At 46.2% G+C, this 14175-nt stretch overlaps 1 long non-coding RNA gene across 1 annotated transcript; it reads right to left on the minus strand.

The window, feature by feature from the left end:
• Positions 1–6118: 6118 nt before the first annotated feature.
• On the minus strand, positions 6119–12269 carry LOC122377043. Its single transcript, XR_006255756.1, has 3 exons — positions 12167–12269; positions 8421–8555; positions 6119–8058 (listed from the first exon to the last, which is right to left on the minus strand). It is a non-coding gene; the product is annotated as an uncharacterized LOC122377043 (long non-coding RNA).
• Between the last annotated feature and the right edge of the window lie 1906 nt (positions 12270–14175).

Consider the following 14175-nt stretch of genomic DNA (forward strand, 5'->3'; position numbering starts at 1 on the left):
CTTTTTGTGGCGACAAACGAGCGAGCGCAGCACTTAGCAGTGAGCCCCGCACCGGCGCAAGTGCAGGGCGAGATCTGCATTTTCTACTCGATACGTGCCGTGGTGCTTAAGCACATGCGTTGGTAGCATTGGCGGATTCAGAGAAGTGGCTCATGATTAAAAGAGGCTACAAGCCCCCTTTATCAGTTTTGTTCTTGTTTCATCGCTGCGAGGGTTGCACTTAAAATATCGAAAATCCCAAATCTCTTCAGAAACTTCTTTCTTATACCTTTTCAACAGAGATAAGCCTAAGCTTCTCTCTGATAAGCTTGTGAAATAAACATTCTTTTTATTTGGGGGAATCGGCAGAACGTCTTATGGGAGCTACGGGAAGGGCAAATGCCCCAAGTGCTGCCCCTCTATGGATCCGCCAGTGATTGAGAGCATATGTAGGTACTCTTAACCCGCGCCCAGATGGGGTCTGCCGAGCAACGCGGTCTGATGGGGGGCCATTTTGGCCCCCCCCCCCTCAGATCTCGAGAACCACGCAACATAGCGACAAGCGGTAAACGGTGTTGGATAGCCCCAACGGGGAACTACCTTGTGACCCAATTTCATTGACCTCGGTCAAACCGATGACGTCACAGGTCAGGTCAAAGGTCGAATTTTCACCGTTTACAGGCATTTCAAGAAATGCGTTGTAAAATCGTGTAAAATGCATTTCATTGAAAATTATCGATGGGGAAATGTTCTTCAAACACATATTTTGCTATTTGAGGTCACTGATACCAGGTCAGGTCACAGAGGTCAGGTCACTGGCTGGGGGGTCACAATATGAAAGTGTCGTGTGATACATGTTTTATGGTCCATTTTACATGAAAAAATGCGATTATGTGGGTCAGACAGACTTTAGGGCCAGCTTAGGTCACGTTTTGGTCAAGGTCAGGTCAAGGTCAGGTCAAGGTCAGGTCAAATTAGGTCAAATTTCAAAGTTGATATTTTTGCATAAAATGGGTATCGATTCGATGCAGCTCGTCACGGGGAGTTCAATGGTGGTCTCCGTTTTGCGCTACGAGGTCTAGAATTGCTAAAAATTGAGTTCAAAAATTTGACGTCATCAATTTTTAACAGTTTTTTCGCTATAACTTGGCCAAAAAAAGAGGTATCGATCTAAAACTTGGTATGTATATCGAAGAACGCAGGGACTATCACATGTATTCCGGTTTTTTTCGAAATTCGAAAAAAATTGGAAATTTTTTGAGTTAAAAAAAATCATTTTTTTTTTGGGGGGGGGGGGGTCAAAATCCAAAAATTTCGAAAATCCGAGATAACAGTTTTGTAGCGCCGTTTTTTCTCTACACAACCACATAAAGAACTTTAAAATTGCTTGTTAACTGTAGAATTGGTGAGCGTTTCAAGATGTCATGTTTTTTTGCTCATTTTTACTCGAACATGACCTCAGTTTGACCTCAATAACTCCTGACCTGAGGTGACCTGTGACTTGAAATTTTGTGTGAAGGTGTCAAATTGATGTCCGGTAAGGTACCCAAAATTTGGCGGCGCTGCGCGCCGCCGTTTTCTCGCTATTTAAGAAAAACCACAGGGGGGGCCAAAATGCCCCCCCCCCATCAGGGCGCGGGTTAAATCTGATGCTTGGCAGCAGAGATAAATCAACACTGCAAAGAAGAGTCCTCGAGTCTATTGGCCCAGCTGCTGCTGCGATGACGCATTTCAAAAGCGCGGTCACAAAATATGTATGCATTGCAAATCAGAAGACTGCATTGCAAACCCAGAAGTGAACTGGGTATTCTATTTTATAATCATCCCTCGGGTAAAGTAAGTTTTCAAAAGCCTTCCCTCAATGCCATTGGAGAGTGAGTTTGTTGAAACTTACTCACTGGGAATTGGGAGTGAGTGAGCCTTCTGGGAATTGACATATATTGAGGGCGTATTTATAGTGGCCACTTTCAGATTGAAGGTAAGTTATTCATAAACGTTACCTTTGCCATTAATGCCGATATTTTTCCATCAGTAAGGAAAAATATCGGCAAAGTTACCGATTTAATTAAACATTTAGCCTCGACATTTTGGTTGTGGTACCCGACGTCCGACTGTGTCTTTGCATTTTTCTGTCTTTATTGATGCACCGGCTTCTGAAATCACTGAGGCTGGGGGGATCCAGAGCGTCGTAAGCCTCGTCGCAGCTGCGACGTGTCGCAAGTTGTGTAGTAAGTCGTTTTTGGAGGGATCAATTGATGAGTAGCGTTACTTAAGAAGTAAAGTCTATCGCAAAGTGCCTGATTTACGACACAACTTACGAATATGAAATAGCAGTCGTAAGTTGTGTCGCAAGTTGATATGGCCTTGAGGGAGAGGTCACAGGTCACAGGTCATTGGGGTCATGGTCACGAAATTTGCATGGTACGTGGAAAATTGTTGAAACTTGAGATCCTGAAAATTGCGTTGCAATCCGTTGCCGCTAACGCGAGTTATAAAGCAAGAACCAACGGTTCGTCTATGAGGCCTCAATCCGCGCCAGCGAGAGTGTTGAACATGGTGCATAATATGTTATATTCACATTTATTGGGGTATTCATGGATATGAAGTAGCCTAACACCATTCCAGCAACTACTGGCGAATCCAGAAAGGCGGTCTTGGACGTTGCGAGGGGCATCCCCCAAAAGGTTCTCCAAATTCTAAAAACGATGTGTCCCAGATGACCCCCATGACCTCGAATTGATCTCTGTGATGACCCCAAGTTGACCTCTGTGACCTGACGTGTTCCAGATGACCTCCAATTGAGCTTTGTGATGACCCCAAGTTGACCTCTGTAACCTGATGTGTCCCAGATGACCTCCGTGACCTCCAATAGAGCTCTGTGATGACCCCAAGTTGACCACTGTGACCTGACGTGTCCCTTGATGACCCCCATGACCTCCAATAGAGCTCTGTGATGACCCCAAGTTGACCTCTGTTACCTGAAGTGTCCCAGATGACCTCCGTGACCTCCAATTGAGCTCTGTGATGACTCCAAGCTGACCTCTGTGACCTGATGTGTCCCAGATGACCTCCAATTGAGCTCTGTGATGACCCCAAGTTGACCTCTGTAGCCTGACGTGTCACAGATGACCTGCGTGATCTCCAATAGAGCTCTGTGGTGACCCCAAGTTGACCTCTGTGACCTGACGTGTCCCAGATGACCTCCAATTGAGCTCAGTGATGACCCCAAGTTGACCTCTGTAACCTGACGTGTCCCAGATGACCTCCGTGACCTCCAATTGAGCTCTGTGATGAACTCAAATTGACCTCTGTGGCCTGACGTGTCCCATATGACCTCTGTAACCTCTAAGTGACCCCTCTGATGACTCCAAGCTGACCTATCTGACCTGATGTGCCCCAGATAACCGCCATGACCTTCAATTGAGCTCTGTGATGACCCCAAGTTGACCTCTGTGACTTGACGTGTCCCAGATGACCTCCGTGACCTCCAATTGAGCTCTTTGATGACCTCAAGCTGACCTCTGTGACCTGGCGTGTCCCAGATGACCCCCAATTGAGCTCTGTGATGACCCCGAGTTGACCTCTGTAACCTGACGTGCCCCCAAGTTGCCTTCTGTGACCTGACGTGTCTCAGATTACTTCCGTGGTCTCCAATTGAGCTCTGTGATGACCCCAAGTTGACCTCCGTGACCTGAAGTGTCCCAGATGACCTCTGTAACTTCCAATTGTGACCTCAATCTCCAACTCTACTAACTCTCTGTGACCTCATACTCTCTTAACTCATTTCTTCTAAAGCATCGCTTCTAGATGCCCTATAGCGCCACGAATCTCTTGTGATCGATCGCAAAATTCATGGCAACTCACGTGAGCGTTAGCAACCACAAGTCACCCAGGTGAGACAAAGCTTCAGAATCAGAGAACATGCTTGAACTGGCTGTCTCATAAGCTCGCAAACCAGAAGGACGAATGTTCCTTTATGCTTGATAGAGTTTTCGACCTTACTGACGCTTACTACGGGATCAGCTGATCGTGTAGCCTTTTAAATTCTCGAGTAAAGCGGGTATTTAAACCTTGTCGCAGCTACGTTCTGTCGTATCCTCCGACAAACCCCTCTTTCCTCAACATCCCTCCTTTTTCGCTACGACACAACTTGCGACGGAACATGTGTCGTAACTTGCGACGTGTCGTAGATGGACTTGCGACGCCCTGGATCCCCCCGGCCTGAATGTCATTAGCAGCGTAACAAGTATGCAAGCTCACCTCACTCATACCACAAGGCACAACTCCATCGAATACCATTATAGGAAGAAAACACAAATGCCTGACTATTCATTATTCTTCGTTGCAAATAACAATGGAAGCGGGGGCATTCCACGATAGATCGTACCAGGCCCGTCACCCTCATCTCTCAGATTTGAATGAAAATTGGTACAAGGGGTAATCATAGGCTCCAAAAACACCTGCCAAAATATCAGACTTCTCAGATAAAAACTTTTTGAGTTACATTGCATAATATTTTCTAAACTTCAGATTGTAAGGGTGAGTTTGATGAGCTATAACTCAAAAACGAGATAAGCAAGCAACAAACGGTAAACAGCTTTGAACTAACGATGAATCAAAGATTAATACAGTATTTTTAAAATTGGAAAGAAAAGCTTTACATATTGAAAAAAGTCGTAGTATTTCTTTAAATTGTCTGTAATGGCCCTTGGGACCGAAATTTTTGCCATTTTTATTTCTTCAAAATAAACCTCAGGTGCTTTAAAATCGACATGCAAAAAATTAGAAAGGTGTTCTTTCTATAAGTTCCTCATTTAAATGTATACAAAATGGGTTTCCGGGGGTTCGGTACGACCCCAGCTCGCCGTTTCGCCTCTAATGGAGCTAGAACCTTGCGGAAAAAAACGAGCATGTGCGCCGTTACAAGATGGATCGAATGATACCACATTTTAGGGTCTCTGGTTCATTGGTGACCCCTGAGGTCATTTCAAGTGATCCAAATTACGGGTCCGGTTTTTGATAGATAACTTCGCAACAAATGGTCGCAGAGCAGCGATTTTAGCATTTTTGTGTTTGCCTAGCTCCGGCGCGTCGAATGGTATACTGTTTGTTCTGGTGAGGTCAGCTTAAGTCGCTGACCTCGGGTCAGCACACTGCCGTGTATTTGGCTCCGCTCCCCGACCGGGCGGCCCAGCCGGCAGCCAGCCGCCGGGCATCACGTGACCGCCCCGAGTCCGCGGCAAAGCCAACCAGCGCGGCGCTGGACAAACAGCGCCGCCACAGAGATGGTTAACAGTCCGGTCAGGCCACGAAGCTGGGTGAATGATATCATATTGCACATCATTTGATTCGCAACGTCTTCCCGAGTCCATTGGTAGCTTTTCCGTCTCTCTAGCTCAATTTGATCGAGAGTTATTGACGAAAAACTCTTATGACCCTAGTGACGTACGAATGACGTCACGCAAGGTCAACAATGCAAAAGTGAGGCAAAAATGGCTTCAATTGAACATTCAGTAACCAATGATGTCACTAGGCAGCTTTACCACACCATTTGTAGGCTCTCTTCCGAAATCACAATTCGAGACCATTACGGTGACGCAAAATAAGTACATTTATAGAAAGAACACCTTCCTAATTTTTTGCATACTACTTAAAAATGATCCAAAAATGTTTTTAAGTAAATAAAAATTCAAAAAAAATTGGTCCCAAAGGCATAAAAATGCAAATGAAAGGAAACTCGAGGTGTTATATATCAAAAATAATATAAATTTCAAGATTTAAAAAAATGCATATTATTCTTTGTTTCAATGCAAGTTCAATGCCGTACAGCATTTGGCATTTGGATTATCCGTCTTAGAGTTACAGCCCGCCAAACTCGGGGCTGCAACGCAGGATCCAAAACATGTTATACACTATAACTCAAAAACCACTCATCTGATAAGCCTGAAATTGTTACAGGAGGATTCAGAGCCCCTGATTACCCCTTACACCAATTATTGTTAAAATCCGAGAGATGAGGGTGTCAAATTGGAAAAAAGTGGTACGATCTATCGTGGAATGCCCCAGCGTTATTAATTGAATACCCCAAAAAACAGTCCCAAGAAAAACACACCAAACCCACAGGCCACAGCTAAAAATGTAACAATAATATCAGTTGTTTCAATGCTTTAAACCTTCACCAGTTAGGACAAACACATACATATCCGAGTAATGTTTTGCGCAACGCAATTTTTGTTCTCAATAACGCTGCCGAAACTTTGCAAGACAATATTTGAGCAAATATGATAACCGGTCGTTTGTCTCCTCACTCATTTTAGTTTTCCTACCTTGAGCAATGAAATACATTCGACTTATGATTACATCATTGCCGGACATATGCAAATTCAGGCTATCACATGTTCGCAACATCATATCATTCCATAAAGAGCACGCACTCGACACGTGATTTATAAATGCATTGGCCACAGTGTAAGATCGTCGATGCTTGCCAGCCTTACGTCAAAAGCATGGCACAAATGTTACGGTTCAAGATCAAAAGTGACGCTTATTTGCCGTCTGAAGTTCACCGCTTATCGACTACAGTACACCTCAAAGTTAACAATGCGTCATCGGTGATGTTATTGTTGACATCATATAAACGCTTCAGCTTCGAAAATATTCGTACAGATCGCTTGAAAACAAGAAGTTTAACAATTACATAATACTTATGACCACAGTAAGAAATTCCACAGCGATTTATAATTAGTCGGTCGTAGTAGACGACAGGTCTCATTTACATTTCACATGCCTCAGACGACATCCACATTTAAAACACAACCAGGGCGGGCGCCAGACGGCAGGTGGCCACTCCAGACGGCCAAAGACGACCATAGACGGCCGAAGACGGGCATACGAGTAGCGGACCATATGGGTCATAGACGCCCACAGCCAAAGACGGCTACAGTAGATGGCTGTAGTAGATACCACAGATGTCTACAACAGCTGTTAACAGCTACAGCAGACGGCTCTGTAGACGGCTACAGCAGACGGCTTCCGTGGACGGCTATTGCAGACCAGCTACAGAAGACGGCTGTAGCAGACGGTTACAGCAGACGGCTCCTGTAGACGGCCACAACGGATGGCTACAACAGACGGCTACAACAGACGGCTACAGCAGACGGCTACAACAGACGGATACAGCAGACGGCTACAGTAGACGGCTACAGTAGACGGCTACTGTAGACGCTACAGCGGACAGCTACAGCAGACGGCTACAGCAGACGGATAATGAAGACCAGCTACTGCAGGCGGCTACAGAAGACGGCTACAAAACACAGCTACTGTTGACAGGCTGCTGTAGACGGCTACTGTAGACAGCTGCCTACAGCAGACGGCTAAATTAGAGAGCTAAAGCAGGCGGCTATTGTAAATGCCTACAGGAGACATTTACAATAAACGGCTGAAGACGGCTACAGCTACAGCAGACGGCTAATGGCTAAATGGCTAAAGTGAACGATAATCCTATAGAAAAGACAGCTGTTGTAGACGGGGAGCTTCGTAGACACCACAGAGGGCCTCATTTATTTGATCATTGTGGACGACAATACACACAGACCTGACACTAGTGACGGCTATGTGATAAAAATATTAGAGTCGTGGACGGTGATATGGGTAAATAGACTTCCACAGTGGACGGCTCTGCGGGTAAATAGCTGCCACAGTGGACGGCTCTGTTCATAGACAACCACTGAGTTAGGCCGACTGCCAAAGATGGATCAATCGCTGATGGCACCTGCTCTGGAGCGCACGCTGTGGACTGGCGGACCCCGGCGGCGCTACACACTGACTCCTCTTAGTGACTGAAACTGGCGGTAGTTCGCAGTGGCGGCGGCGGCGGCGGTGGTGGTGGTGGTGGTGCCCCGCCTCAGACGGTCACAGTGCCCGGCCGCGTGGTGACCTCTTTGTTTTCGTTGCAGATCGTGCAGTGGTTCATGCTGTTCGTGAAGGTGTCCACTTGCACGCAGATCTCGTAGAAGTGGAACTTGTTCCGCAGGACGTCTGTGGCCTTTTCGAGAGCAGCTGCGCCGTCTTCGTAATACTCTGAGAAAGCGATAAAATGATACTGCTTTATAACAGTGTTCAGCATTCGACAGTCAGACATTTAGTTTCATGCAATATAACAAATTTAGACTGCATCGCCCACTTCATTTTACTGAATGCACACACGCTAATCTTCAACGGCTTGTAACCACGGGGTACTGACTAAAGCAGTTTTTTTTTATCAACATATCCTCTATTCTCTCCACTCAACATTATCTCCCTCTCTCCTCCTTCCCTCCCCTCTCTCTCTCTCTCTCTCTCTCTCTTCACTATCTCCCTCATTCGCTCTCTCCTCTCCCTACCCTTCCCTCCCCCTCCACCTCATTTCTCAGTCCCTCTGCCATCCCCCTCTCCCCACTCACTGATCTCCAGGTGCACCATGACGGCGTTGGTATCCATGCTGAGCGCCCACACTCGCAGTCCATGCAGGCCCACCACGCCAGGAACGTCGAGCAGAGCCGCAGAGATGTCATGGAGGTTCAGTTCGGGAGGTGTGGCTGGGGGAGCGGGCGTGGAATTTCATCATTGGTCATGGTGGCCAGGTCAGGGGTCGGTCATATCACGGAGCGACCTGTGAGTCATAGTCATAGTCAGTCAGTCCCCCCCCTTCGTTTTTCTTGAATAACTCATGAACCGCTTGAGCTATCAACTTGAAACTTCGCATACCTTCTCCCCCATCAATTTGACGTCTCCTGTGCAATTTCTAAGAAAAAAAATTCAAAAATTTCTGAGATATATCGATTTTAGTGATGTAACTACATGGCGTTTTCAGTCAAAAATGGTAAATGTTTAAAAAATCGCCAAAAATCGAGGTTTTAAGCAAATTGCAAATTAAGAACATGAAAAGACGCAGCTCAACGAGTTCTTTAAAATGGTTATCTCGGATTTTCCATAAAATGCGTTTTTCACCCTAAAAATTCAAAAAACTATATTTTGGAAAACAGCTAATAAAATCCAAAATTTTGAAATTTCCGAAAAACCTGAATATATGTTATAGAAATCTATTAGAACAGTAGATGTCCCAAATTTCAACTTTCTATCTTGATTTTTGACCCCCAAATTGTAAAAAATAGCTCCAACATGCATAGGGCATGGTGACGTCATAAGCGTTTTCGCGAATTAGAGGCACTTCTGAACATCGCATGTGAAAACAAATGGCACCACTAGATTCCTGGGACAAAGCTCGTCTAGAAAAGTGCATTTTTATGTCAAAAATAAAAGTTGAAAAATTGACTTTTTTTCTTAGCCCTCGTTTAGTTATGTATGGTATAAACGATTTTTTATGTTTTCAATGCACACTTATCACCAGCACAGTGACTTGGGGTCACATATAACCATTACCATCGGATTTGGCGTGAAAATAAGCCATAAAACATGTGTCGCACGCCCATGTAGCAGAAAGTGAAAACCGTGACCTTTCGTGACCTGACCTGACCTTGACCCGTACTTAGTATGACCCCTATCACGGTTCGTCGGAAGGTCATCTCAGGCTCAAAAGAAACGATATATACCATTCGAAAGCTGACGGTGAGCTGAATCCAAAAATGTAATTTTTATCAAAATCGATCGATGGCCTTTTTTGAAAATTGCGTTTTTGTAAAAACTTAATAATCTTTTATTCAACGGGCTGTCCCGGACATTCTTGAAAACATAAACATGTATTTTTGAGTTCCAGTGAAAGCTGAACGCCAAAAGAACAATTTAGCGAAGCAAAATTTCCAAACATTAATATGCGTCTCCACAGCCGACAATAAGGCGCAATCACACAGCTGTGTCACGATGGACCAAAGTCAGCCACACAGAAGCGTGAAATGACCCTTATCGACTCGCAGACCCGGCGCTCGGCCCGCCTGACCGGCCACGGAAAGAACGTTCGGCTCTCGTTCTTCTAAACAAATGTCATATTTGTCAGTTTAACTGTCCACATCGCTATTAAAGTTATTCAGGATACCTGTGAAGAAAATTCATTGTTTTGTCATCTTCACATTATGCATTAATTTGCATTTATTCATGTCTACTTTGCTCAATTGAGCTTGGTATCATGCCCATATAAGGAAAATTGGCCGCGCTGAAATGTCAGAGGCTGCACCGGCCTCAGCTCCGGTGAGTGGGGGTAGCGCCCGGCGGGGCAGGGTAACCTTTGACCGGTCGCACGGCCGAGCAGCTGTCCACCAGTACAGCCTCTGACAGTGAAACCCCGCTCACTTCCCCTGCGCGGGCACTGAGCGCAGCTGGATGGAACAAAACATGTATAAGAAAAATGTAAATTAACCCTCGCCCGTATTGGTGTTTTTCCAGCCGCGAACGTATAAGGGGGGGTCCGTTGGACCCCCCCCCTTGCCGTTTCGCCCCTGATCGAGCTAGAGCTTTGCGGCAAAAAACGAGCGTGTTGCCCGTCACGAGAGGAAGCCGATGATACCTAATTTTAAGGTCCTAGGTCTTGGTTGACCTTGCAGGTCAGGTCAATGACCCAAAAGTCGGGAAAATCGGGACCTGTTAAACGTGGTAAAGTGTGGCTGCTATGGGGGTTTCGGGGCGCCGATCACGAATATCATGTTAGTTTTGATCACAGATGATGTCTTTATGCATTTAGTCCAGGTCGGGTCAGGTCAGGTCAGGTCAACCAGTAGGGGTCCTGCCGGGTATTCCTAGTAGGTGTCAACCGCCTCTGACAGCTTCGAACATGTTACGAAGGTACCAAAACTACTTCGTAAACGTTCATTGGTTACTAAATTCGAATTCAGCTAAAAAAACTGGCCTAGAAACATGTAAAACTCGAAAAAGTGAACCGAGGTCACCAAAGGTCAATGACCTGACCTGACCTTCAGATGACCTTGACACCACCCTAATGCATGGGGGCACATCATATCACATGTTTGAACGCTTGAAACCACGAAAAGACTGCAAACGCGCGGCTAATGCGAGCCGACATACGCCGAATCGCGATTCCGGCCAAACATGGTCTCGAAAAGTAGGTCACAGGTCAAAGGTCTTGGGGTCAGGGTCATGAAATTTTCAGAATGGGTGTAAAATTGATCAACGCGAGGGGTACTGAAAGTTTCGTTGCGATCGGCCGCTTTTTACGCGAGTTATTCGCGAAAAAACCATGGGGGGGTCCGTTCGACCCCCCCCCCCTATACGGCGCGAGGGTTAAGCATGCATGTTTTAAATCAAGCACAACAATGAATTTATTCACAGGTATCCTGAATAACTTAATAGCGATGTGGACAGTTAAACTGAAAATATGACATTTGTTTAGTAGAACGAGAGCCGAACGTTCTTTCCGTGGCCGGTCAGGCGGGCCGAGAGCGCCGGGTCTGCGAGTCGATAAGGGTCATTTCACGCTTCTGTGTGGCTGACTTTGGTCCATCGTGACACAGAGCTGTGTGATTGCGCCTTATTGTCGGCTGTGGAGACGCATATTAATGTTAGGAAATATGCTTCGCTAAATTGTTCTATTGGCGTTCAGCTTTCACTGGAACTCAAAAATACATGTTTATGTTTTCAAGAATGTCCGGGACAGCCCGTTGAATATAAGAATATTAAGTTTTTAAAAAACGCAATTTTCAAAAAAGGCCATCGATCGATTTTGATAAAAATTGCATTTTTGGATTCAGCTCACCGTCAGCTTTCGAATGGTATATACCGTTTCTTTTGAGCCTGAGATGACCTTCCGACGAACCGTGCTATACGCACATGGTACCTTCACTAGGTCTTTGAGGTCATTTGTGGTGAGTTTCGAGCAGCAGCTATCGATTCCGCAGTCCGTAAGCCTAATCATGCAAAACCCCTGAATTTGACCTTGACCTGACCTTGACCCGAAAGTTGACCTCAATCTTAAAATCTTAAGAGTGCTTTGGGAAGGTCTCGTAGAGACCTTTCGAACGCCGCCTCGCGGGCTCGATACGACCATTGGTTCTCGAGATAACAGGGGGGGGGTCGGATCCGACCCCCCCCCCCCCAGGCTGATGTGGGTACGGAAATAGCCCAGGGCGGTGCCGGGTAACGAGTGATAGTCGCTCTGTAAGCAGAGCTCCTTTTGCCAGGAACTGCTACTCTGAGAGGCGCCACCTGTATACATACTATCCCCCACTGTGCTGTCACCTACCGGCGAGCAGCACTCTGAGGGCGTCCTTGAGCACACCGATCGTGGTGGAGAACACGATTACTGAGAAGATGAAGGTGCAGATCGGATCGGCGATGATCCAGTCAGGCTGTGGGTAGAACAGAGGAGGGAGGTTATATGTAAGGTACACAGGAGGCTAGGCATGTGCATGCATACTGACAGAGCACTTGCTACTAATCAAATTTCGACATGACACATGACCCGTTTTGGACACGGACATTGGACACTGAACAATGAGACAGATGTTTCATAACAATCTTATTTTTACATAGTGTGAAGAATTAAACACTGATCCATTATTCCCGTCCTTAGGATGATAAAATCCTTCACTCCATGCCTCAATCCCCTGTTCCGGGCTGAACGGGCAACTTTATCACATAGGGGAAAGTGGGGTAAGACGGGCACCTTAACTTTGGAGCCATTTTTCGGCCGGGGTTAGAAACATCATAGAAACGGGAAATGGGTGAAAACCTTTTTCAGACATTTTACTTTCATTTGCCAGAAGATGAGACTTAGACCTGATTCAACAAATAAACTGCAGCTATTTTTGCAAAACCTTGCAAAACCCGTCTTACCCCACCCCCTAGGGTAAGACGGTCATGGGTAGGGCAAGACGGCCAGTCTTTCACGATCAGCGCAGCTCGCAACAAATGCCCGAGATTAGCCGCATTTATACAGTCGCTCGTTGGTCTCAAGTGCTTCGGAAATGGCAGTATACGAGATTCGTGCAGAAGGCGTATGCTCCTATATAGGCCCTAGTTCAGAAGCCATGTAGAAACCGTTTTTCACATTCATTATTCGAGAATAAACTGTGCCGAAGGAATATTGCTAACATGTCTGAGTATCGGAATCGAACATATTCTTATTAGAAATGCTTTTTTCCTACAGCAACAAAAATATTTTCACATTACAGACCCTTTGGGTTCATAGTTGCCCGTCTTACCCCAACACTCAATGTCAGAAGTTCGCACGATTTTTCGCTGTGGACAATTTGTGCAGACAAAGCAACCGCCGTAAATGAACACTGTTGGCATATGAGTGTACCACAAGTGATTGCGAGTTTTTAACTCTATAGTGCTGTACACAAAAGCTGCACAATACATTATGGTGGTTTTCAATGAAATGAGTGTTTTAAAGAAATCAAAATAAAAGATTATCGACTGAACACAAATTCACCAGAACTTGAATGGTGGTGTGTAGTGGGAAAGGCAATTCTGGTCCTAACTTTTCTGCTCGTAGCGCTATGGTTTGGTCTGCAGAAGGGGTGCCCGTCTTACCTACCCTGACCGTCTTACCCCACTTTCCCCTACGGGAGTTCCATAGGAGCACGCACGTAGCCGGGTGCATGAGTGTTTTGGGCAGGGCTGCGGAGTCGGAGTCGGAGTCGGAGTCGGAGTCGGTCGGAGTCGACAGTTGTGACCGGAGTCGGAGTCGGAGTCGGAGTCGATTTTAGAAACCCGAGCCGGAGGCGCGAGTCGGAGTCACCGAAAATCTGGCAACATCCGCAGCCTGCTAGCGTCTGCGGAGTCGGAGTCGGGTTGGAGTCGGTCGGAGTCGACAATTCTGCCCGGAGTCGGAGTCGGAGTCGGAGCTGGTTTTTGAAAGCCGGAGTCGGAGTCGGAGTCGGAGTCGCCGAAAATCCATCGACTCCGCAGCCTGGTTTTGGGGCTCGGGGCCTGTCCACTGCAGATGGGCTCAGCCCCGGTGACTCATAGGAGTGCCTGCCCAGCAATGTCTCCCCTATTTCTATCATTTTCCGGCTCTGAAATGGTCTAGTTAGATCGAAAGCACATAACCCAACAAAACAAAAAACAAAACACATGGGGAAAGAAGCATCAAGCAGGTCATTCTCAAAGTGAGGTTAGGTCAAGTTGATTCAGTTACTTGAGTTAAGCGGATACAAACGTTTGGCTTGCAGAGTATGGCTGATAGCAACTGTCTTGAAAGTCATCGTGCGGGCGAAGATGTGTATGTTGCTTGTTATTATACCT

The sequence above is a fragment of the Amphibalanus amphitrite genome, unplaced genomic scaffold (genome assembly GCF_019059575.1).
Source record: "Amphibalanus amphitrite isolate SeventyFive unplaced genomic scaffold, NRLGWU_Aamphi_draft 002479F_arrow, whole genome shotgun sequence".
In the NCBI taxonomy this organism is placed as follows: domain Eukaryota; kingdom Metazoa; phylum Arthropoda; class Thecostraca; order Balanomorpha; family Balanidae; genus Amphibalanus; species Amphibalanus amphitrite.